At 41.0% G+C, this 24,482-nt stretch overlaps 1 long non-coding RNA gene across 2 annotated transcripts in view; it reads right to left on the bottom strand.

Annotated features, from left to right (window-relative positions):
• LOC139760476 (uncharacterized) overlaps positions 1-24,482 on the bottom strand; it is a 59,535-nt gene that overhangs the window by 20,039 nt on the left and 15,014 nt on the right. Inside the window, exons 1-2 of one of the 2 annotated variants that reach the window (XR_011715351.1) lie at positions 15,104-15,810; positions 5,443-14,390 (exon numbers count right to left, since the gene is read on the bottom strand). This is a non-coding gene — a long non-coding RNA (uncharacterized lncRNA). Of the gene's footprint in view, positions 1-5,442; positions 14,391-15,103; positions 15,811-24,482 lie in introns of those variants that run through there. The other variant, XR_011715352.1, reaches the window with a different exon arrangement.

The raw sequence follows: 24,482 nt of genomic DNA, 5'->3' as shown, positions 1-24,482 counted from the left end.
GAAGTGCTTTAGGTATCTGGGAGTGGATCTGGCAGCGGATGGAACAATGGAAGCGGAAGTGGATCATAGGGTGGGGGAGGGGGCGAAAATTCTGGGAGCCTTGAAGAATGTGTGGAAGTCGAGAACATTATCTCGGAAAGCAAAAATGGGTATGTTTGAAGGAATAGTGGTTCCAACAATGTTGTATGGTTGCGAGGCGTGGGCTATGGATAGAGTTGTGCGCAGGAGGATGGATGTGCTGGAAATGAGATGTTTGAGGACAATGTGTGGTGTGAGGTGGTTTGATCGAGTAAGTAACGTAAGGGTAAGAGAGATGTGTGGAAATAAAAAGAGCGTGGTTGAGAGAGCAGAAGAGGGTGTTTTGAAATGGTTCGGGCACATGGAGAGAATGAGTGAGGAAAGATTGACCAAGAGAATATATGTGTCGGTGGTGGAGGGAACGAGGAGAAGAGGGAGACCAAATTGAAGGTGGAAAGATGGAGTGAAAAAGATTTTGTGTGATCGGGGCCTGAACATGCAGGAGGGTGAAAGGAGGGCAAGGAATAGAGTGAATTGGAGCGATGTGGTATACCGGGGTTGACGTGCTGTCAGTGGATTGAGTCAGGGCATGTGAAGCATCTGGGGTAAACCATGGAAAGCTCTGTAGGTGTGTATATTTGCGTGTGTGGGCGTATGTATATACATGTGTATGGGGGTGGGTTGGGCCATTTCTTTCGTCTGTTTCCTTGCGCTACCTCGCAAACGCGGGAGACAGCGACAAAGCAAAAAAAAAAAAAAAAAACTCCACAAGCTGAATACAGTTTTCATTTGCAATGGGTACCCCTTCACTATCCCTTGTATAAAAATTGATGATGCATTGTTTCTGCTCCACCCAAAATGCTTGCCGCTGTTTGTCACTCCTCTCACTACCATATGCATAATTCTACTACCATCTCCACCCAAATCAGCCTGGGGCTTACTTCCTAACACTCCACACATTCACCCAACTTTTCTTCCAGCAGAAGTGCCACCCCTTTCTTTACTCTCATCCTCACCCTAACACCCAATTTTACCCCTCATACATTCTCAAACCATTCTCTCCTCTTCCCTTTGAGCTTTTGTTTCACTAAGACATATAAATCTAGGTTTCTATTTCTAAAAATTCTGGTAGTATACACACTTACTTAAAATGCTAGAAAGGAAGGGTTCCAGCCCCTCCAGTCCTACCCCTTATAGTCACCTTGTATGTGTAGGGAATATGGGGTTAGAATTCTTTCTCCATTGTCATCAGGGTTATTTTTTCTTTTGTTGGAAGAACAGTCATATACAAATGTCCACACTGTGGTAGGGCCTTAATTGAAATGGGGAGAGGGAGGGAAAAATAAGACATGGGAAAAGATATTCCAATGATTTTGGATGAAATGAAAAACATGCCTTTTAAAATGGGCCAGGTCATAGTTGTTTGGAAACACTTGTGGGAGTACAAAGTTCCAAGTTTTGAGATGTAGGGAAAGAAAGATAACAAAATGGCCCTCTCACAAGCTGCCAGCAGCTACACAGAATAGTACCACACACATGGTAGTCTGCTGAGTAATGTGTGGTCTAGCATGGGTACACAAGCAGCCAGCTCTCAGGAGTAAAACCAAAGTAATTCTTGTAAAAGAGAGAAGTGAGTATTGTGGCATAGGGCAACTGAGTCCAGTTGTGAGGTTAAAATGGTAGAGCTGGTAAATCTTAATATATGACTCAATCCTGTCTAGTAGGTGTGCAGGTCTTTAATCTCCCTCAATGTGAGAGCAGTACTGTGCTCCATACAAGATATAGTCCTTAGTATAAATGGAGAAACTGCTCAGAGAGAAGAATTTATGGCATCCAGTTTCTTAGATGCAGACTGAGCTATTTGTATAATGTGCAGATTCTATGATTTGTGAGATGATATAGTGACATCAAGTATACACATTAAGTGGTGGAATTATAGATTCATCAAAAGAGATATGAAAGTTGTGAAAGGTTAAGATAGAAAGAGATATGGCAAAAACTGGGTTCAGGAAGCATTAAACTTAATCAGGTTCCATCCACTCTATGAAATATCTAGCCCAAGTCTTGTTTTATAAATTTGTGTCAAGACAAGAAACAGATTAAGAAGGAAAGGATGGATCCCCCCTTTTGTTAGCAAGGAAAGACATGGGCAGAAACTGGATTTGGAGACATTAAAATTAAACAGGCTCCATCCATGCCATTGAAATGTCCACTCAGAGTCTGGGTTTGTGGAGAAAGTTGTGTCAAGACAAGAAACAGATCAAGAAGGAAAGTATGGATCATATTTGAGGAAAGTGGAGGAATGCAGTGTCATCAGTATATGAATGTATTTTGATATTGTTGAAGAAAGACCTCTAATAAACAGGAGGAAGCATAGGAGATAAGACAGAACCATGAAGGACACTGCTCTTGATAGGAAAATGAGAAAAGGTTGATCCATCAACAGCTTTTGGGTTGCTAATTCAGACCCCTTCCAACAGCCTCCTTTTCTCATGAACGATACTTGAGAACAAATAACACACACATACCTTTGTTTGTTTTTCTTTCTCTCACCTCCCAATTTTTTCAAATTTTATTCCAGCATGTCCATCAAACAATTCTCTGGCACCAATTTGGAGTGGCACCACTCGTCAAGAGGGGTTAAGTGGATACCTGGACTGCCATCATAAAACTGAGATCCACCTTACTTCCATAGATACCGCTTTTAATCCTGGCTCTTTTTCACTCCATTTCTGCAACATTTGCAGTTTTAATTCTATTTCTTTTAAACACCACCTTTTTACCTCCTCCTCTAATCCTTATCTTCTCTCTGAAACCTAATTGTCTAAGGATACTTTTCCTTTCCTCCATCAAATCTCCAACTATAATCTGTATCACTGTTTCCACTCCACCTTACTTCCATAGATACCGCTTTTAATCCTGGCTCTTTTTCACTCCATTTCTGCAACATTTGCAGTTTTAATTCTATTTCTTTTAAACACCACCTTTTTACCTCCTCCTCTAATCCTTATCTTCTCTCTGAAACCTAATTGTCTAAGGATACTTTTCCTTTCCTCCATCAAATCTCAAACTATAATCTGTATCACTGTTTCCACTCCAAGGGTGCAGTTTGTGCCTACTGTAGTACAAAAACACCCTTGCTCAACTTTTGGATCTTGAGTCTCCTAACTTTGATGCCATCTAGCTCAAAATCTCTTCCTTCTATTACCATGCTGTTGTGTTTTGTTTGTCCCCCCATTCCTTTCAGCTATGTACAACTCTTCAGATAATTTACTTCTTGCAACAAAGTTCTGTTCCATTGTACATACACCATTTCTGCCCTTTTAGCTGTGAACACACTCATTTCTATCAGTTCCATCCAGGCATGCCCATCCAACTTTGGCAGTTTGGAAGTGCTCAAAGATTATTCCTCCTCCCATGGATGGGTATTGCTTCTCTGGTCAGGATGCTTCATGTTGTGCATAACACATAGCACAAGTTATCCTAGCTGGGATGGCATTTTACATCCCATCTTCTGAAATCTTTTTGCCCCCTCAGTCTTGGTATGATCATTCCTGCTCCGATGCCTGTTGTCTCAGTGACAGTGTGTACCAGACCATGAAACTCTTCTCTTCCTCTAAATCCCACTCTGCTTTCATTTCTGCATGGAATCATTGCAAAGCTGTCCCTTACAAAGTCAAGCACAATATCATAAAAAGAAAGTGTGCTGCCTTGGCTTTTACTTACAAATATTTAGTCCTTAACCAAAAACATTAACAACTGTAATTCAGCCTTTCCTCTTCTCTTCTGACCAGATCAATCTATTGCTAATTCTCCAACTGATAAAGCTACTCTTTTTGGCACCTTGTTTTCCTGTAACTCAGCCTTGAATGATTCAGCATCTAATCCCACTATCTTCTAACTAAACTTATGCCATCTCCTCTATTTTCCTCACAGTCTTCCAGGTACTCTCCCAGCTCTAGGTGGACAAGGAATATGATTCCGGTGGCATTCCTTCTCGAGTTCCAAGGGTACATACTTACCTATTTTGCTTCTGTCTAAAAACCTAGTCTTTTCCCTCTGCTTGACAGTACGCCTTAGTGCAGTCTATTAATAAGAAAGGAGATCCCCTACACCCATCCAACTATTGCCCCTTCGCTCTCACCTCTGCCATCTCCAAAGTCTTTGAAACTCGATTAAACTATCACTTTCTCAAACATACAAAATCCCAGTCTCTATTTTCAGATTACCAGTATGGATTTTGCTGTGCTAAGTTTACTGATTTCCTTTGCAACACACCTCTGGTCCTCTTCTCTCAGGAACTTTGGTGAACCTTTTGCTATAGCCCTTAACATCTCCAAAGCAATTGACAGGGTGTGGAATAAGTCTGTGCTGTCTAAACTCTCTACCTTTGGTTTCTCTGTTTCTCTCTGTTCTCTGATGCATAGTTTCATCTCTGGCTATTGTAGTGCAGCAGTCATCATTGGAGTGACTTCCCCATGCTGTCTGCCAAGATTGGTGTTCCTCTGGGTCCTATTGCATACTCTCTTTTCTCTCTTCATGATTTTTTTTCTTTTCGCACTATTCACTCACTCTATCCCTTTAGCATTCTTCCACACTATCTCCCCAAGTCATAGGTGATGTTCCGTTCTCACCAACCCCTTGAATCGTACTGTCATATCCTTTCCTTTTAAACTCTGTCTTGCTCTCTTTCCACATGCCTAAACCACCTCAAAGTATTAAGTTTCAACCTCCATACCCCTCCACAATTCATTTCTGCAGTGTCACATGTCTCATATACCCCTCATTCCTTTCTTCATTCCATTCAGTCATACCACATGCTCCTTTTAGATAGCTCATTTCCACAGCCTGCATTCTTGGCCTTTGTGACTCATTTCATGCCCATGTTTCAGCTGCATAGGTCATTGTCAGGAGGATCACGCCGTCCCTTAATCCTTTCTTCACTTCCATACTTACACCTCTACACTTCATCATTCTATTAGGGGACCCAGTCCCTCTTCTAACTTGTGCTGCTCTGTCTCTTATCTCCCCATCTTTATCACCTAAGTAACCCAAGACAGCTCCAAAATACTCAAATTCTGTTATCTTTCTCAGTCTTTCCCTATGTCTAAAATAAAGTTTAGTACACCTTTTTTTCTCACTCTACAGGGCTTTGCAAAATCTATATTTTCACCAGTTTCTTTTCGAACACTAATGTTAGAAATTAGCATTTATAACATTACCATTTCGTCAAATTTTCACATGCTCATCATTCATGCTTATCATTAGAAAGATCAGTGCAGCGTGATATACAGCATTAGTTTTATCTTCCAATATGTGAATGATCATTGGAAGGGCTATGAAGATCTGAGAAAATGTGGGGTTAGTTATTGTAAAAGTGGGTGAAACAATAATAGAAATAAACAGAACCTATGAAAGCCTCACCTAAAAGCAGTGGAGTGTACATCTACATTCACAACACCATTGCTTTCAAACCATCTAGTTGGAAATTCCATTGTCAAAGCCTTGGCCAGTGCTGACTGGTGTTTGCTGAAGAACAGAGAAGGAAAGGAATATTTCTAAACTCTTAGAGAATGCATGCAGTAATTCTTTTTTTTCCATAATGAAATGGTCATACTTGGTGACTTTAACACAGACCTTTAAGTCATGAGATGCACTAGATAATGCTTAAAACTGCTTTGTACAAGTAAGTGGTCTATAACAACATACTGTACTGATAAGCCCACTTGGTAAAGTAGTAAAAGTGAATCGTTGTGGACCTCATCATTGTTACTTACATGTCTCAGGTAGATCTTATGTCTTAGGTAGGTCTCTGATCATATTTATTTATTTATTTATTTTGCTTTGTCGCTGTCTCCCGCGTTAGCGAGGTAGCGCAAGGAAACAGACGAAAGAATGGCCCAACCCGCCCACATACACATGTATATACATACACGTCCACACACGCAAATACACATACCTATACATCTCAATGTACACATATATATACACACACAGACATATACATATATACACATGTACATAATTCATACTGTCTGCCTTTATTTGTTCCCATCGCCACCTCGCCACACATGCAATAACAACCCCCTCCCCCCTCATGTGTGCAAGGTAGCGCTAGGAAAGACACCAAAGGCCACATTCGTTCACATTCAGTCTCTAGCTGTCATGTAATAATGCACTGAAACCACAGCTCCCTTTCCACATCCAGGCCCCACACACTTTCCATGGTTTACCCCAGACGCTTTACATGCCCTGGTTCAATCCATTGACAGCACGTCGACTCCGGTATACCACATCGTTCCAATTCACTCTATTCCTTGCACGCCTTTCACCCTCCTGCATGTTCAGGCCCCGATCACTCAAAATCTTTTTCACTCCATCTTTCCACCTCCAATTTGGTCTCCCACTTCTCTCGTTCCCTCCACCCCTGACACATATATCCTCTTAGTCAATCTTTCCTCACTCATTCTCTCCATGTGACCAAACCATTTCAAAACACCTTCTTCTGCTCTCTCAACCACACTCTTTTTATTTCCACACATCTCTCTCACCCTTACATTACTTACTCGATCAAACCACCTCACACCACATATTGTCCTCAAACATCTCATTTCCAGCACATCCACCCTCCTGCGCACAACTCTATCCATAGCCCACGCCTCGCAACCATACAACATTGTTGGAGCCAATATTCCTTCAAACATACCCATTTTTGCTTTCCGAGATAATGTTCTCGACTTCCACACATTCTTCAAGGCTCCCACAATTTTCGCCCCCTTCCCCACCCTATGATTCACTTCCGCTTCCATGGTTCCATTCGCTGCCAAATCCACTCCCAGATATCTAAAACACTTTACTTCCTCCAGTTTTTCTTCATTCAAACTTACCTCCCAATTGACTTGACCCTCAACCCTACTGTACCTAATAACCTTGCTCTTATCCACATTCACCCTTAACTTTCTTCTTTCACACACTTTACCAAACTCAGTCACCAGCTTCTGCAGTTTCTTACATGAATCAGCCACTAGTGCTGTATCATCAGCGAACAACAACTGACTCACTTCCCAAGCTCTCTCATCCACAACAGACTGCATACTTGCCCCTCTTTCCAAAATTCTTGCATTCACCTCCCTAACAACCCCATCCATAAACAAATTAAACAACCATGGAGACATCACATACCCCTGCCGCAAACCTACATTCACTGAGAACCAATCACTTTCCCCTTTTCCTACACGTACACATGCCTTACATCCTCGATAAAAACTTTTCACTGCTTCTAACAACTTGCCTCCCACACCATATATTCTTAAAACCTTCCACAGAGCATCTCTATCAACTCTATCATATGCCTTCTCCAGATCCATAAATGCTACATACAAATCCATTTGTTTTTCTAAGTATTTCTCACATACATTCTTCAAAGCAAACACCTGATCCACACATCCTCTACCACTTCTGAAACCACACTGCTCTTCCCCAATCTGATGCTCTGTACATGCCTTTACCCTCTCAATCAATATCCTCCCATATAATTTACCAGGAATACTCAACAAACTTATACCTCTGTAATTTGAGCACTCACTTTTATCCCCTTTGCCTTTGTACAATGGCACTATGCAAGCATTCCGCCAATCCTCAGGCACCTCACCATGAATCATACATACATTAAATAACCTTACCAACCAGTCAACAATACAGTCACCCCCTTTTTTAATAAATCCCACTGCAATACCATCCAAACCTGCTGCTTTGCCGGTTTTCATCTTCCGTAAAGCTTTTACTACCTCTTCTCTATTTATCAAATCATTTTCCCTAACCCTCTCACTCTGCACACCACCTCGACCAAAACACCCTATATCTGCCACTCTATCATCAAACACATTCAACAAACCTTCAAAATACTCACTCCATCTCCTTCTCACATCACCACTACTTGTTATCACATCCCCATTTGCCCCCTTCACTGAAGTTCCCATTTGCTCCCTTGTCTTACACACTTTATTTACCTCCTTCCAAAACATCTTTTTATTCTCCCTGAAATTTAATGATACTCTCTCACCCCAACTCTCATTTGCCCTCTTTTTCACCTCTTGCACCTTTCTCTTGACCTCCTGCCTCTTTCTTTTATACCTCTCCCACTCATTTGCATTTTCTCCCTGCAAAAATCGTTCAAATGCCTCTCTCTTCTCTTTCACTAATAATCTTACTTCTTCATTCCACCACTACCCACCTTTTCTAATCATCCCACCTCCCACGCTTCTCATGCCACAAGCATCTTTTGCGCAAGCCATCACTGCTTCCCTAAATACATCCCATTCCTCCCCCACTCCCCTTACCTCCTTTGTTCTCACCTTTTTCCATTCTGTACTCAGTCTCTCCTGGTACTTCCTCACACAAGTCTCCTTCCCAAGCTCACTTACTCTCACCACTCTCTTCACCCCAACATTCTCTCTTCTTTTCTGAAAACCCCCACAAATCTTCACCTTCGCCTCCACAAGATAATGATCAGACATCCCTCCAGTTGCACCTCTCAGCACATTAACATCCAAAAGTCTCTCTTTCGTGCGTCTATCAATTAACACGTAATCCAATAACGCTATCTGGCCATCCCTCCTACTTACATATGTATACTTATGTATATCTCACTTTTTAAACCAGGTATTCCCAATCACCAGTCCTTTTTCAGCACATAAATCTACAAGCTCTTCACCATTTCCATTTACAACACTGAACACTCCATGTATACCAATTACTCCCTCAACTGCCACATTACTCACCTTTGCATTCAAATCACCCATCACTATAACCCGGTCTCTGATCATATGCTTACTTATTGTACACATAAGGATAATAGGTTTCTGATAAGTAATCATAACACTGCCTATTTGTTCAATAAAGCATTACAGTAATGTTGAGCGATTTGATGTAATATCTTGTAATACCAGGTGGTTTACAGAAGATTTTGTTTGTATTAGATTCAATTGCTATATTTAAAGAATTATGGCTCAAATGGAGACTTAGAGTTCTGGATGTCTCATGAAATTTTGAAATTAATCAAATATCATGGTTTCTGAAATTAGATATTATGATGTTTCTGAATAAAAGTCTGAAAATCAATCAGGTGGATAAGCAATCAGTACATCTTTTAATGTGATTAGAATAAATACAGGAATAAGTTTAAAACTGAACATTATGAGGATATCATGAATGAAAACTTAAACCAACCTACAGAGTGATGGCAGACCTTAATAGTCTTGGTTCATCTTCCAACAAACAACATTGGGCTCAAGTGTAATAACACCCTGCATTTTTGCAAGGTATCAGTGGCAAATCACTCCAAAAACTTCTTCACAATCACTGCTTCTAAGCTTGGTGATAAGTTACATGCCATTAATGGAAAATTCGGTGTTAATTTAATAATAGATTTCTACAAAAGTTTAAATGAGTCTGACAGTGTATTTTGGCTCACTGATGTGTCTTATGAGCAGGTGTAGAGTATACTTTGATATGGATTCTAGTAAGGTTAAAAGGTTGGACAATCTTCATACAAGGTTTACTGAGAGTGGTAACCATACACCTATAACAGTACTGAACTTCATGTCTACGGTGCTTGAAAGTGTAGTTTTTGACCAGTTGATTGTCTTAGGATAACAAATGCCTGTATGAGTCTGAATCTGGATTCTGTTCTACCTACTGGACTGACATGTTTGATCCTCCTTGAGTAGTAAGGCTTGATCACTTATTCCCAGCACAGTTCTAGAGATAAAAGAAGTTATTCCTACTGGACTGCCATGTCTAATCCTCCTTGAGTAGTATGGCATAATCAGTTATTCTCAACACAGTTTTAGAAACGAAAGAAGTTTTGTATTCAATCTCCTTTTTGGATCACAACCTTTTTACATAAAGGATCACATTGATATTGGTGCATGGGAAAAAATTCTGTTTGGTTGCTGTTGGTGAACAGTATCTCTTAAGGCACTGTCTTGGGGTATGTACTTTTCAGTACATATTAACAATGCATCAATACAGATACTTTTGTGAACTAGGTGATACCTCTAGATAGATATTCATGCATAAGTCTTGCACCTCAACTTGAAGGCTGTGAGCTGAACTTGAGATGGTGGCTGAGATGGCAGCAAGATAATCTCTCCCCACAGTCATTCCTCCCTCAGCCATTACATTAAGAGCACATTTGCATGAGCTTTTTTGGAAGAAAACTGGGTATCTATTAGAGGACCAGGAAGATGATCCTCAATTATTTGACAGTGATGATCTTTCTTCAGTTCCCATGAAATGATTGTATGGACACTGACTCTTTCAGCATCAGAAGTTGACAATGAGTAACAAAAAATTTTTTTGCAAGTGGTGGTAATCTTGTCAGCACCTGTGCAACCCTGACAACATGCATCTGACTGATGCAGCTGGAACCTGTCAAAATAAAATTCATCAAACAAGGTCTTTCTTTCATACTTGTTCATCTTTTCCTGGGTTAGCAGGGTAGTGCCAAGAGCAGACAATAAAAAGGCCTCACTTGCTCACTTTCATTTCTCTAGTTGTCTGAGATAATTTACTGAAACCACAGCATCCTATCCCCAACTGGGCCACACAGACTTTTCTGTGGTTTCCCAACACTGATTCATATGTCCTGGTTCCCTCCACTGGCAGCATATCAACCTCAATATACCATGTCATTCACTCTTTCCCGTGCATGCTTCCGCATGTCCAGGCCCCAAGCACTCAGAATCTTTTTTTACTTCATCCTTCCATCTTCAATTTGATCTCCCTTTCTCCACTCCAATTCTGACCCATACATCCTCTCTGTCAACCTCTCCTCACATTCTTTCCATGTGTCCAAACGATTTGAGACCACCCTCTTCAGTTCTCTCAACCATACTCTTCTTATTATCACACCTCTCTCTAACCCTATCATCATTTACTCAATCAACCCTCCTCACACCAAATACTGTCCTCAAGCATTTCCTCTCCAACACAATCACCCTCTACTGTACATTCTCATCTACAGCCCAAGCCTTGCATCCATACAACATTATTGGGACAATTATATCTTCAAATATACCCATTTTCACCCTCCAGGATATTCACCTCTCTTTTCCTACATTTGTAAATGCTCCTAGAACCTTTGCCCCCTCACCCACCCTAAGACCCCCCTTTTGCTTCCACTTGCTGCTATACCCACTACCAGGTATCTGAAACACTTCACTTCCTCCAAGTTTTTTTCCATTCAAAATCAGATCTTTACTAACCTCTCTTTTTGCACACCTAAACCTAATAACCTTGCTTTTATTCATGTTTACCCTCAACTTCCTCCTTTCACACATTCTCCAAAATTTAAGACACTTCTGCAGTTTCTTACTTTAATCTTCCACCAGTGCTGTCACAAGCAAAAATTACTCACTTCTCAGGACCCCCTCGCCCTCTACAGACAACATATGTGGTTGCATTTACCTCCCTCACCAGCCGATCCATAACCAAATTAAACAACCATGGTGACATCACATACTACTGCTGCAGACATAACTTTGTGGAACTACTCACTCTTTCCTCTCCCACTTATGCTTTCTCTATTGATAATTACTACTCGCTACTTCTACTAGCTTTCCCCTTCGCACCACATATTTTCAACAACTTCCACAAAGCATCTCTATTAACCCTGTCTTAAGCTATCTGCAACTCAAACATTCACCTTTGTCTCCCTTGCCTTTCTACAGTGGCACTGTACAAGCATTCTTCCAATCCTCAGGCACTTCAGAAACTCTCTATCCTCTTATGTCTTTCCCAGTAACTGACCTGGTATATTTTAAAAGACAGGTTTTTCACCTCCTTCAAATTTCATAATTACTTTCCCTTGTCTCTTCTTTTTCCCCTTCATAATCCTCTGTATATTTCAATTCAAGCCCAGCCTTGAAGTGGACTTTTGTTAAAGGAAAAAAATAAAGTCATCCCTTCTTTAAGAAATTCAATTGCATTATCATCCACTCGTTACCTTGCCACATTTCATCTTAAGCAAGGCTTTCACCCACCTCTTTTCTCTTCAATGAACTAATTATTATGACTCTCTTACTTCAAATATCACCCCAACACAATCATCCTACATCTACTACCATAGCAAATACATTCAATAATCCTTTACTCACTCCATCTCCTCTATACCCCATTACTTCCTTCAGTGATTTTCCCATTTGTTCTCTTGTTTTTCTCAAACTATTAGTCTTCTTCCAAAACATCTTGTTCCCCCTGAAATTTACTGATATATGCTGACCCCAACTCTCATTTGCCCCTCATCAGCCCCTGCCCCTGCCTCTTGACCTTCCTGCTGCTTTCTCTTGTACATTACAATGCCACAAGCATTTTATTCACCTTACTGAACCTTACTGCCACCGTTATACCCTCAACTGCCATGTTACTCTTGCATTTAACCAATTAATAGTGCACTGTCGAACAGCAACACCAAAAATAACTTATGTCATCTATGGATGTAGCTATAGGAACACCCTCTTAAATTTTGCACCTGAGATATTAGCAAGAAGAAAAATGATGATAGTATTAAGAACCAGACATTATGCCAATTGTTTTTGAGTACATGGGTCAATAGGCATCAGAATGTTGGTGGAGATGGTATGACATTCCCCCCACTGGTGACCCATCTAAAGCCTGGGGCAGATACTGTAAGAATTGTTGATATCCTGGATGCAGTAGAGTGGGCTAGAGAGTGAAATAGAAGACAGTGTCAGCTTTGAAACTGATGATTCTGACATCACATAACAGATGACAAAAACAGATGTGTGAGATTAGATGGCAGTGGTTATCCACACAATATTGAAAAACGAAATAGATACTCATGTATCAAATTAAAACAGAAAAATAATGAATGCACAATACGAATTTGGAGAAAGTAAATAAAGAAACAATTAGCTTATCATTGCAGGTCCTCCTAGAGGTGCCAGGAGATGGAAACTGTGTACAGTATTTACAAAATAACTACAGTCTTTGCCTTCACCTTTTCTGGCAAATTTACATTTACTCTTTGGAGTCATTTATCTAATACATCGCAAAACTACTACACAGAAAACTAGAATTTACATAAGTGAACAAAAGAAAATCTTATTCATTTTACTTAATTGCTATTTCTCGCATCAGAGGTAGCGCCAAGAAACAGACAAAGAATGGCCCATCCACTCATATACACATATATATACATAAAAGCCCATACACGTACATATACATACATATATTTATCAACATATACACATAGACATATACACAAATACACATGTACATATTCATGCTTGCCTTCATCCATTCCAGGCACTAACATGCCTCACAGGAAACCATTGCTACCCACTGCTTCAGTGAGCTAGCGTCAGGAAAACACAAAAAAAGGCCACATTCATTCACACTTAGTCTCTAGCTGTCATGTGTAATGCATCAAAACCACAGCTCCCTATCCACATCCAGGCCCCACACACCTTTCCATGGTTTACCCCAGACGTTTCACATGCCCTGGTTCAGTCCGCTAACAGCACATCGACCCTAGTACACCACGTCATTCCAATTCACTCTATTCCTTGCACGCCTCTTTCCTTCCTGTATGTTAAGGCCCCAATTGCTCAAAATCTTTTTCACTCCATCCTTCCACCTCTAATTTGGTCTCCTGCTTCTCCTTCTTCCCTCCACCTCTGACACATGTATCCTATTTGTCACTCTTTCCTCACTCATTCTCTCCATATGCCTGAACCATTTCAACACACCCTCTTCTGCTCTCTCAATCACAAACTTTTTAATTCCACACATCTCTCTTACCCTTTCAATACTTACTCAATACAAACACCTTACACCAAATATCAAACATTTACTTCCAACACATACATCCTCCTCTGTACAACCTCATCTATAACCAGTGTCTTGCAACCATATAACATTGTTGGAACTACTATTCCATCAAACATACCCATTTCTACTCTTCAAGAAAACGTTCTCTCCTTCCACTCATTCTTCATCACTCCCAGAACCTTTGCCCCCTCTCCAACTCTGTGACTCACTTCTGCTTCCAAGGTTCCATTTGCTGCTAAGTCCACTCCCAGATATCTAAAACACTTCACTTCCTCTAATTTTTCTCCATTCAAACATATATCCTAATTTACTTGTCCTTCAATCCCTACTGAACCTAATAACCTTGCTCTTATTCACATTCCCTCTGAACTTTCTCCTTTCACACCCTTTTCCAAATTCAGTCCCTACCTTCTGCAATTTCTCATTCGAATTAGCCACTAGAGCTGTATCATTAGCGAACAACTGACTCACTTCCCAGGCCCTCTCATCCCCAACAGACTGCATACTCTTGCATTTACCTCCCTAACCACCCCATGGCACTTCAGAAACTCTCTATCCTCTTATGTCTTTCCCAGTAACTGACCTGGTATATTTTAAAAGACAGGTTTTTCACCTCCTTCAAATTTCATAATTACTTTCCCTTGTCTCTTCTTTTTCCCCTTCATAATCCTCTGTATATTTCAATTCAAGCCCAGCCTTGAAGTGGACTTTTGTTAAAGGAAAAAAATAAAGTCATCCCTTCTTTAAGAAATTCAATTGCATTATCATCCACTCGTTACCTTGCCACATTTCATCTTAAGCAAGGCTTTCACCCACCTCTTTTCTCTTCAATGAACTAATTATTATGACTCTCTTACTTCAAATATCACCCCAACACAATCATCCTACATCTACTACCATAGCAAATACATTCAATAATCCTTTACTCACTCCATCTCCTCACTTCATCACCACCTGTTATTACGTCCCACTTGTCCCCTTCACCAATGTTCCCATTTGTTCTCTTGTCCTACACACATTATTTACCTCCTTCCAAAACATCTTGTTCCCCCTGAAATTTACTGATATATGCTGACCCCAACTCTCATTTGCCCTCATCAGCCCCTGCCCCTGCCTCTTGACTTCCTGCTGCTTTCTCTTGTACATTACAATGCCACAAGCATTTTATTCACCTTACTGAACCTTACTGCCACCGTTATACCCTCAACTGCCATGTTACTCTTGCATTTACCTCCCTAACCACCCCATACACAAACAAATTAAACAACCATGGTGACATCACATACTACTGCTGCAGACATAACTTTGTGGAACTACTCACTCTTTCCTCTCCCACTTATGCTTTCTCTATTGATAATTACTACTCGCTACTTCTACTAGCTTTCCCCTTCGCACCACATATTTTCAACAACTTCCACAAAGCATCTCTATTAACCCTGTCTTAAGCTATCTGCAACTCAAACATTCACCTTTGTCTCCCTTGCCTTTCTACAGTGGCACTGTACAAGCATTCTTCCAATCCTCAGGCACTTCAGAAACTCTCTATCCTCTTATGTCTTTCCCAGTAACTGACCTGGTATATTTTAAAAGACAGGTTTTTCACCTCCTTCAAATTTCATAATTACTTTCCCTTGTCTCTTCTTTTTCCCCTTCATAATCCTCTGTATATTTCAATTCAAGCCCAGCCTTGAAGTGGACTTTTGTTAAAGGAAAAAAATAAAGTCATCCCTTCTTTAAGAAATTCAATTGCATTATCATCCACTCGTTACCTTGCCACATTTCATCTTAAGCAAGGCTTTCACCCACCTCTTTTCTCTTCAATGAACTAATTATTATGACTCTCTTACTTCAAATATCACCCCAACACAATCATCCTACATCTACTACCATAGCAAATACATTCAATAATCCTTTACTCACTCCATCTCCTCTATACCCCATTACTTCCTTCAGTGATTTTCCCATTTGTTCTCTTGTCCTACACACATTATTTACCTCCTTCCAAAACATCTTGTTCCCCCTGAAATTTACTGATACCACCCCATACACAAACAAATTAAACAACCATGGGGACATCACACACCCCTGCCGCAGACCAAAATTCACTGGGTCCCAAACACTCTCCTTTCTTCCTACTCGTACACATACCTTACATCCTTGGTAATAACTTTTCACTGCTTCTAGCAACTTACCTCCTACACCATATACTCTTAAGACCTTCCCTATCATATGCCTTCTCCAGATCTATAAATGCTACATACAAATCCATCTGTTTTTCTAAGTATTTCTCACACATTCTTCAAAGCAAATACCTGATCCATACATCCTCTACCACTTCTGAAACCACACTGCTCTTCCCCAATCTCATGCTCTGTACATGCTTTCACCCTCTAAATCAATACCCTCCCAGACATTTTCCCAGGAATACTCAACCAACTTATGCCTCTGTAGTTTGAACACTCGAGTACCTTTATCCCCTTTGCCTTTGTACAATGGCACTATGCATGCATTCCACCACTCCTTAGGCATCTCACCATGATCCATACATACATTGAATATCCTCACCAACCAATCAAAAACACAGTCATCCCCCTTTGTTAATAAATTCTACTGCAATACCATCTAAACCTTACTGGATTTCATCTGCAAAGCTTTCACTACCCCTTCTTTCTTAACCACACCATTCTCCCTGACCCTCTCACTTCGCACACCACCCTGACCAAAACACCCTACATCTGCCACTCTATCATCAAACACATTCAACAAACCTTCAAAATACTCACTCCATCTCCTCACTTCATCACCACCTGTTATTACGTCCCACTTGTCCCCTTCACCAATGTTCCCATTTGTTCTCTTGTCCTACACACATTATTTACCTCCTTCCAAAACATCTTTTTATTATCCCTAAAGTTTAATGATACTCTCTCACCCCAACTCTCACTTGCTCTCTTTTTCAACCTTTGCACCTTTCTCTTGACCTCTTGCCACTTTCTTTTATGCATCACCCAGTCATTTGCACTCCTTCCTTGCAAGTTTTATCCAAACACTTCTCTCTTCTCTTTCATTAACAGCTTTACTTCATCCCACCACTCACTACCCTTTCTAAACTGCCCACCTTCCACCTTTCTGGTGCCACATGCATCTTTTGCACAAGCCATCACTCCTTCCCTAAATACATCCCATTCCTCACCCACTCCCCTCACGTCATTTGCTCTCAACTCTTGCCTTTCTACTCTCAATCTCTCCTGGTGCTTCCTCACACAAGTCTCCTTTCTAAGCTCACTTATTCTCACCACCCTCTTCTCCCCAACATTCTCTCTTCTTTTTTGAAAACTTCTACAAATCTTCACTTTTACCTCCACAAGATAATGGTCAGACATCCCTCCATCTGCCCCTCTCAGCACATTAACATCCAAAAGTCTCTTTTACATGCCTATCAATTAACATGTAATCCAATAATGCCCTCTGACCATCTCTCCTACTAACATAGGTATACTTACGTATATCTCTCTTTTTAAACTAGATCTTCCCAATCACCAGTCTTTTTTCAGCACAAAAATACACAAGCTCTTCATTTCCATTCTCAACACTGAATACCCCATGTACACCAATTATACCCTCAACTGCCACATTTCTCATCTTCGTATTTAAATCACCCATCACTATAACCTGGTCTTATGCATCAAACCTGCTGACACACTCACTCAGCTGCTCCCAGAACGCTTGCCTCACATGATCTTTCTTCTCATGACCAGGTGCATAAGCACCATTAATCACCCATCTCTCTCCATCCACTTTCAGCTTTACCCACATCAATCTAGAATTCACTTTCTTACACTTATCATATACTCCCACATCTCCTGATTCAGGAGTAGTGCTACTCCTTCCTTAGCTCTTATCCTATCACCAATCCCTGACTTTACTCCCAAGACTTTCTCAAACCACACTTCCCCTTTACCCTTGAACTTTTCACTCAGAGCCAGAACATCCAGGTTTCTTTCCTCAAACATACAACCTAACTCTCCTTTCTTCTCATCTTGGTTACATCCACACACATTCTGACACCCCATTTGGAGGATGAGCACTCCCCGCTTGACTCCTATTTCCTCTTTTAGAAATTGGATATACATCAATGAAATACGTACCATTTGTAATATGTTTTTTTTTTTTTTTTTTTTGCTTTGTCGCTGTCTCCCGCGTTTGCGAGGTAGCACAAGGAAACAGACGAAAGAAACGGCCCAACCCACCCCCATACACATGTATATACATATGTCCACACACGCAAATATACATACCTACACAGCTTTCCATGGTTTACCCCAGACGCTTCACATGCCTTGATTCAATCCACTGACAGCACGTCAACCCCGGTATACCACATCGCTCCAATTCACTCTATTCCTTGCCCTCCTTTCACCCTCCTGCATGTTCAGGCCCCGATCACACAAAATCTTTTTCACTCCATCTTTCCACCTCCAATTTGGTCTCCCTCTTCTCCTCGTTCCATCCACCTCCGACACATATATTCTCTTGGTCAATCTTTCCTCACTCATTCTCTCCATGTGCCCGAACCATTTCAAAACACCCTCTTCTGCTCTCTCAACCACGCTCTTTTTATTTCCACACATCTCTCTTACCCTTATGTTACTTACTCGATCAAACCACCTCACACCACACATTGTCCTCAAACATCTCATTTCCAGCACATCCATCCTCCTGCGCACAACTCTATCCATAGCCCACGCCTTGCAACCATACAACATTGTTGGAACCACTATTCCTTCAAACATACCCATTTTTGCTTTCCGAGATAATGTTCTCGACTTCCACACATTCTTCAAGGCTCCCAGAATTTTCGCCCCCTCCCCCACCCTATGATCCACTTCTGCTTCCATGGTTCCATCCGCTGCCAGATCCACTCCCAGATATCTAAAACACTTCACTTCCTCCAGTTTTTCTCCATTCAAACTCACCTCCCAATTGACTTGACCCTCAACCCTACTGTACCTAATAACCTTGCTCTTATTCACATTTACTCTTAACTTTCTTCTTTCACACACTTTACCAAACTCAGTCACCAGCTTCTGCAGTTTCTCACATGAATCAACCACCAGCGCTGTATCATCAGCGAACAACAACTGACTCACTTCCCAAGCTCTCTCATCCCCAACAGACTTCATACTTGCCCCTCTTTCCAAAACTCTTGCATTCACCTCCCTAACAACCCCATCCATAAACAAATTAAACAACCATGGAGACATCACACACCCCTGCCGCAAACCTACATTCACTGAGAACCAATCACTTTCCTCTCTTCCTACACGTACACATGCCTTACATCCTCGATAAAAACTTTTCACTGCTTCTAACAACTTGCCTCCCACACCATATATTCTTAATACCTTCCACAGAGCATCTCTATCAACTCTATCATATGCCTTCTCCAGATCCATAAATGCTATATACAAATCCATTTGCTTTTCTAAGTATTTCTCACATACATTCTTCAAAGCAAACACCTGATCCACACATCCTCTACCACTTCTGAAACCACACTGCTCTTCCCCAGTCTGATGCTCTGTACATGCCTTCACCCTCTCAATCAATATCCTCCCATATAATTTACCAGGAATACTCAACAAATTTAAACCTCTGTAATTTGAGCACTCACTCTTATCCCCTTTGCCTTTGTACAATGGCACTATGCACGCATTCCGCCAATCCTCAGGCACCTCACCATGAGTCATACATACATTAAATAACCTTACCAACCAGTCAACAATACAGTCACCCCCTTTTTTACTAAATTCCACTGCAATACCATCCAAACCTGCTGCCTTGCCGACTTTCATCTTCCGCAAAGCTTTTACTACCTCTTCTCTGTTTACCAAATCATTTTCCCTAACCCTCTCACTTTGCACACCACCTCGACCAAAACACCCTATATCTGCCACTCTATCATCAAACACATTCAACAAACCTTCAAAATACGTATTCATATGTATATGTATTCATGAAAAATAAATATTCTGTAGAAATAATCTGTGCTAATGCAAAAAGTAAAGAACTCAAATGTATTAGTATGTTGACCCATCTACAATTTCTAAAGTCAAAATCTGAAATAATGAGCACTTTGAATTACTGAAATTGCCATGCACACAGGTATCTTTATATCTACAGCAGGTCGTAATGAATGTGTTAAATTGCCCATCACTAATCCTTGGCCTCTTGCATCAAAATTGCTCAAACACTCATCTCTCTTCATCATTCTTCTTACGGTCAGGTGCATAAGCACTAATAATTACCCATCTCTCGTAATCCACTTTCATTTTAACCCAAAGCAGTCTGGAGCTCGGTTCCTTACACTTTCACACATTCTCACAACTGCTGCAGCGGTTGTGCTACCCCTTCTTTAGCTCTCACCTTCACAATAACCACTTATTTACCCCTAAGACATTCCCAAACCATCTTACCCTTGAGATTTGTTTCACTCAGAGGGAGGTTATCTGGGTTCCTTTCCTCAAACAAATTATCTATCTCTCCTTTCTTCTCATCTGGGTTACATCCACATGCATACAAGATATCCCAGCCTCAGTCTCTAAGGAAGATGAGCTCTCCAAGCTTAGCTCCTCCTTTTGTTCCATCTTTTAGAAGCTGAAGTACACGAAGGGGAGGGTTTCCAGCAAGCCACTCCTGTCCATCTTTGTCACCTTCTATGACGGACAGGGAATATGTTGGTAGAATTCTTTCTCCCCATCCCGAGATAAAAAAGGAAACAGACTAATAATCAGTAATTAACATTTCAGTGTTGGTAAAATAAACGATAAATATACACATTGACCAGTCACTTTGACACTTATGCTTTACTCTTGCACTTTTTAGTACATGTGCTAAAACATCTGCAGAACTTCAACATGTTTATACTAAAAAAGCTTTTTCAGTTTCACATATATCTTCCAAACTGTAAGTTTAAAAATATTTCTTAAAAGACTTGATAAAAGTGAATTTTGAAGGATGGAGAGGATACCTTAATGGGACTTTATTTGCCGATGACTTACTTTGAATCTCAAGGTAAGCTTTTTGATGACAAAAAATTTACCAGGTCACAGACAAGATGATGTAGAAGCACTTAAATGAGACATTAAGTGAATGACTCGACTTTTAATGCTGAAAAAAGTAGAAGCATACATGTTTATGGTAACAGCACAGGTAATTTGTTGCAAAAGGTTGTAAATAAAAACATGATGGAAGCGATTTAGGAGTGTATGCTACCTCCAATTTGAAACCAGCTGAGATTGTTGCATGAGTTAAATAGAGTGGGCATAATCAATTGAAATTAAGTTTATCTAAAATGTTTCTATCAATATATATTTTTTTTTTCATGCTATTCGCCATTTCCCGCGTTAGCGAGGTAGCGTTAAGAACAGAGGACTGGGCCTTTGAGGAAATATCCTCACTTGGCCCCCTTCTCTGTTCCTTCTTTTGGAAAATGAAAAACGAGAGGGGAGGATTTCCAGCCCCCCGCTCCCTTCCCTTTTAGTCGCCTTCTACGACACGCAGGGATACCTGAGAAGTATTCTTTCTCCCCTATCCCCAGGGATAATCAATATATCTATATTTTTTCACTGCTTCTAACAACTTGCCTCCCATACCATATATTCTTAATACCTTCCACAGAGCATCTCTATCAACTCTATCATATCCCTTCTCCAGATCCATAAATGCTACATACAAATCCATTTGCTTTTCTAAGTATTTCTCACATACATTCTTCAAAGCAAACACCTGATCCACACATCCTCTACCACTTCTAAAACCACACTGCTCTTCCCCAATCTGATGCTCTGTACATGCCTTCACCCTCTCAATCAATACCCTCCCATATAATTTCCCAGGAATACTCAACAAACTTATACCTCTGTAATTTGAGCACTCACTTTTATCCCCTTTGCCTTTATACAATGGGACTATGCAAGCGTTCCGCCAATCCTCAGGCACCTCATCATGAGTCATACATACATTAAATAACCTTACCAACCAGTCAACAATACAGTCACCCCCTTTTTTAATAAACTCCACCGCAATACCAGCAAAACCCGCTGCCTTGCCGGCTTTCATCTTCCGCAGACCTTCTACTAACTCTTCTTTATTTACCAAATCATTTTCCCTAACCCTTTCACTTTGCACACCACCTCGACCAAAACACCCTATATCTGCCACTCAATCATCAAACACATTCAACAATCCTTCAAAATACTCACTCCATCTCCTTCTCACATCACCACTACTTGTTATCATCTCCTCATTTGCCCCCTTCACTGAAGTTCCCATTTGTTCCCTTGTCTTACGCACTTTATTTACCTTCTTCCAAAACATCTTTTTATTCTCCCTAAAATTTAATGATACTCTCTCACCCCAACTCTCATTTGCCCTCTTTTCACCTCTTGCACCTTTATCTTGACCTCCTGCCTCTTTCTTTTATACATCTTCCACTCATTTGCAGTATTTCCCTGCAAAAATAGTCCAAATGCCTCCCTCTTGTCTTTCACTAATAATCTTACTTCTTCATCCCACCATTCACTACCCTTTCTAATCTGCCCACCTCTCACACTTCTCATGCCACAAGCATCTTTTGAGCATGTTATCACTGCTTCCCTAAATACATCCCATTCCTCCCCCACTCCCCTTACGTCCTTTGTTCTCATCTTTTTCCTTTCTGCACTCAGTCTCTCCTGGTACTTCCTCACACAAGTCTGCTTCCCAAGCTCACTTATCAAAGATGTAAGGCATGTGTATGAATAGGAAGCGAGGAAAGTGATTTGTTCTCGGTGAATGTAGGTTTGCGGCAGGGGTGTGTGATGTCTCCATGGTTGTTTCATTTGTTTATGGATGGGGTTGTTAGGGAGGTGAATGCAAGAGTTTTGCGAAAAGGGGCAAGTATGCAGTCTGTTGTGGATGAAAGAGCTTGGGAAGTGAGTCAGTTGTTGTTCGCTGATAATACAGCCTTGGTGGCTGATTCATGTGAGAAACTGCAGAAGCTGGTGACTGAGTTTGGTAAAGTGTGCGAAAGAAAAAAGCTGAGAGTAAATGTGAATAAGAGCAAGCTTATTAGGTACAGTAGGGTTGAGGGACAAGTCAATTGGGAGGTAAGTTTGAATGGAGAAAAAATGGAGGAAGTGAAGTGTTTTAGATATCTGGGAGTGGATTTGGCAGCGGATGGAACCATAGAGGCGGAAGTGAATCATAGTGTGGGAGAGAGGGCGAAAGTTCTGGGAGAGTTGAAGAATGTGTGGAAGTTGAGAACATTATCTCGGAAAGCAAAAATGGGTATGTTTGAAGGAATAGTGGTTCCAACAATGTAATATGGTTGCGAGGCGTAGGCTATGGATAGAGTTGTGCGCAGGAGGGTGGATGTGCTGGAAATGAGATGTTTGAGGACAATATGTGGTGTGAGGTGGTTTGATAAAGTAAGTAATAATAGGGTAAGAGAGATGTGTGGTAATAAAAAGAGTGGTTGAGAGAGCAGAAGAGGGTGTTTTGAAATGGTTTGGTCACATGGAGAGAATGAGTGAGGAAAGATTGACCAAGAGGATATATGTGTCAGAGGTGGAGGGAACGAGGAGAAGTGGGAGACCAAATTGGAGGTGGAAAGATGGAGTGAAAACAATTTTGAGTGATCGGGGCCTGAACATGCAGGAGGGTGAGAGGCATGCAAGGAATAGAGTGAATTGGAATGATGTGGTATACTGGAGTCGATCTGCTCTCAATGGATTGAACCAGGGCATGTGAAGCGTCTGGGGTAAACCATGGAAAGTTCTGTGGGGCCTGGATGTGGAAAGGGAGCTGTGGTTTCGGTGCATTATTACATGACAGCTAGAGACTGAGTGTGAACGAATGTGGCTTTTGTTGTCTTTTCCTAGTGCTACCTCACACACATGAGGGGGTAGGGGGTTGTTATTTCATGTGTGGCGGGGTGGCGATAGGAATGAATAAGGCAGACATTATGAATTATGTACATATGTATATATGTATATGTCTGTGCGTGTATATATATGCATACGTTGAGATGTATAGGTATGTATATGTGCGTGTGTGGACGTGTATGTATATACATGTGTATGTTGGTGGGTCGGGCCATTCTTTCGTCTGTTTCCTTACGCTACCTCACTAATGCTGGAGACAGCAACAAAGCAAAATTAATTAATAAATGAATATTATATTTTTTTTATTATACTTTGTCGCTGTCTCCCGCGTTTGCGAGGTAGCACAAGGAAACAGACGAAAGAAATGGCCCAACCCCCCCCCATACACATGTATATACATACGTCCACACACGCAAATATACATACCTACACAGTTTTCCATGGTTTACCCCAGACGCTTCACATGCCTTGATTCAATCCACTGACAGCACGTCAACCCCGGTATACCACATCACTCCAATTCACTCTATTCCTTGCCCTCCTTTCACCCTCCTGCATGTTCAGGCCCCGATCACACAAAATCTTTTTCACTCCATCTTTCCACCTCCAATTTGGTCTCCCTCTTCTCCTCGTTCCCTCCACCTCCGACACATATATCCTCTTGGTCAATCTTTCCTCACTCAT

The sequence above is a fragment of the Panulirus ornatus genome, chromosome 37 (genome assembly GCF_036320965.1).
Source record: "Panulirus ornatus isolate Po-2019 chromosome 37, ASM3632096v1, whole genome shotgun sequence".
Taxonomy (NCBI): domain Eukaryota; kingdom Metazoa; phylum Arthropoda; class Malacostraca; order Decapoda; family Palinuridae; genus Panulirus; species Panulirus ornatus.
This window is presented reverse-complemented; position numbering and strand designations above follow the sequence as displayed.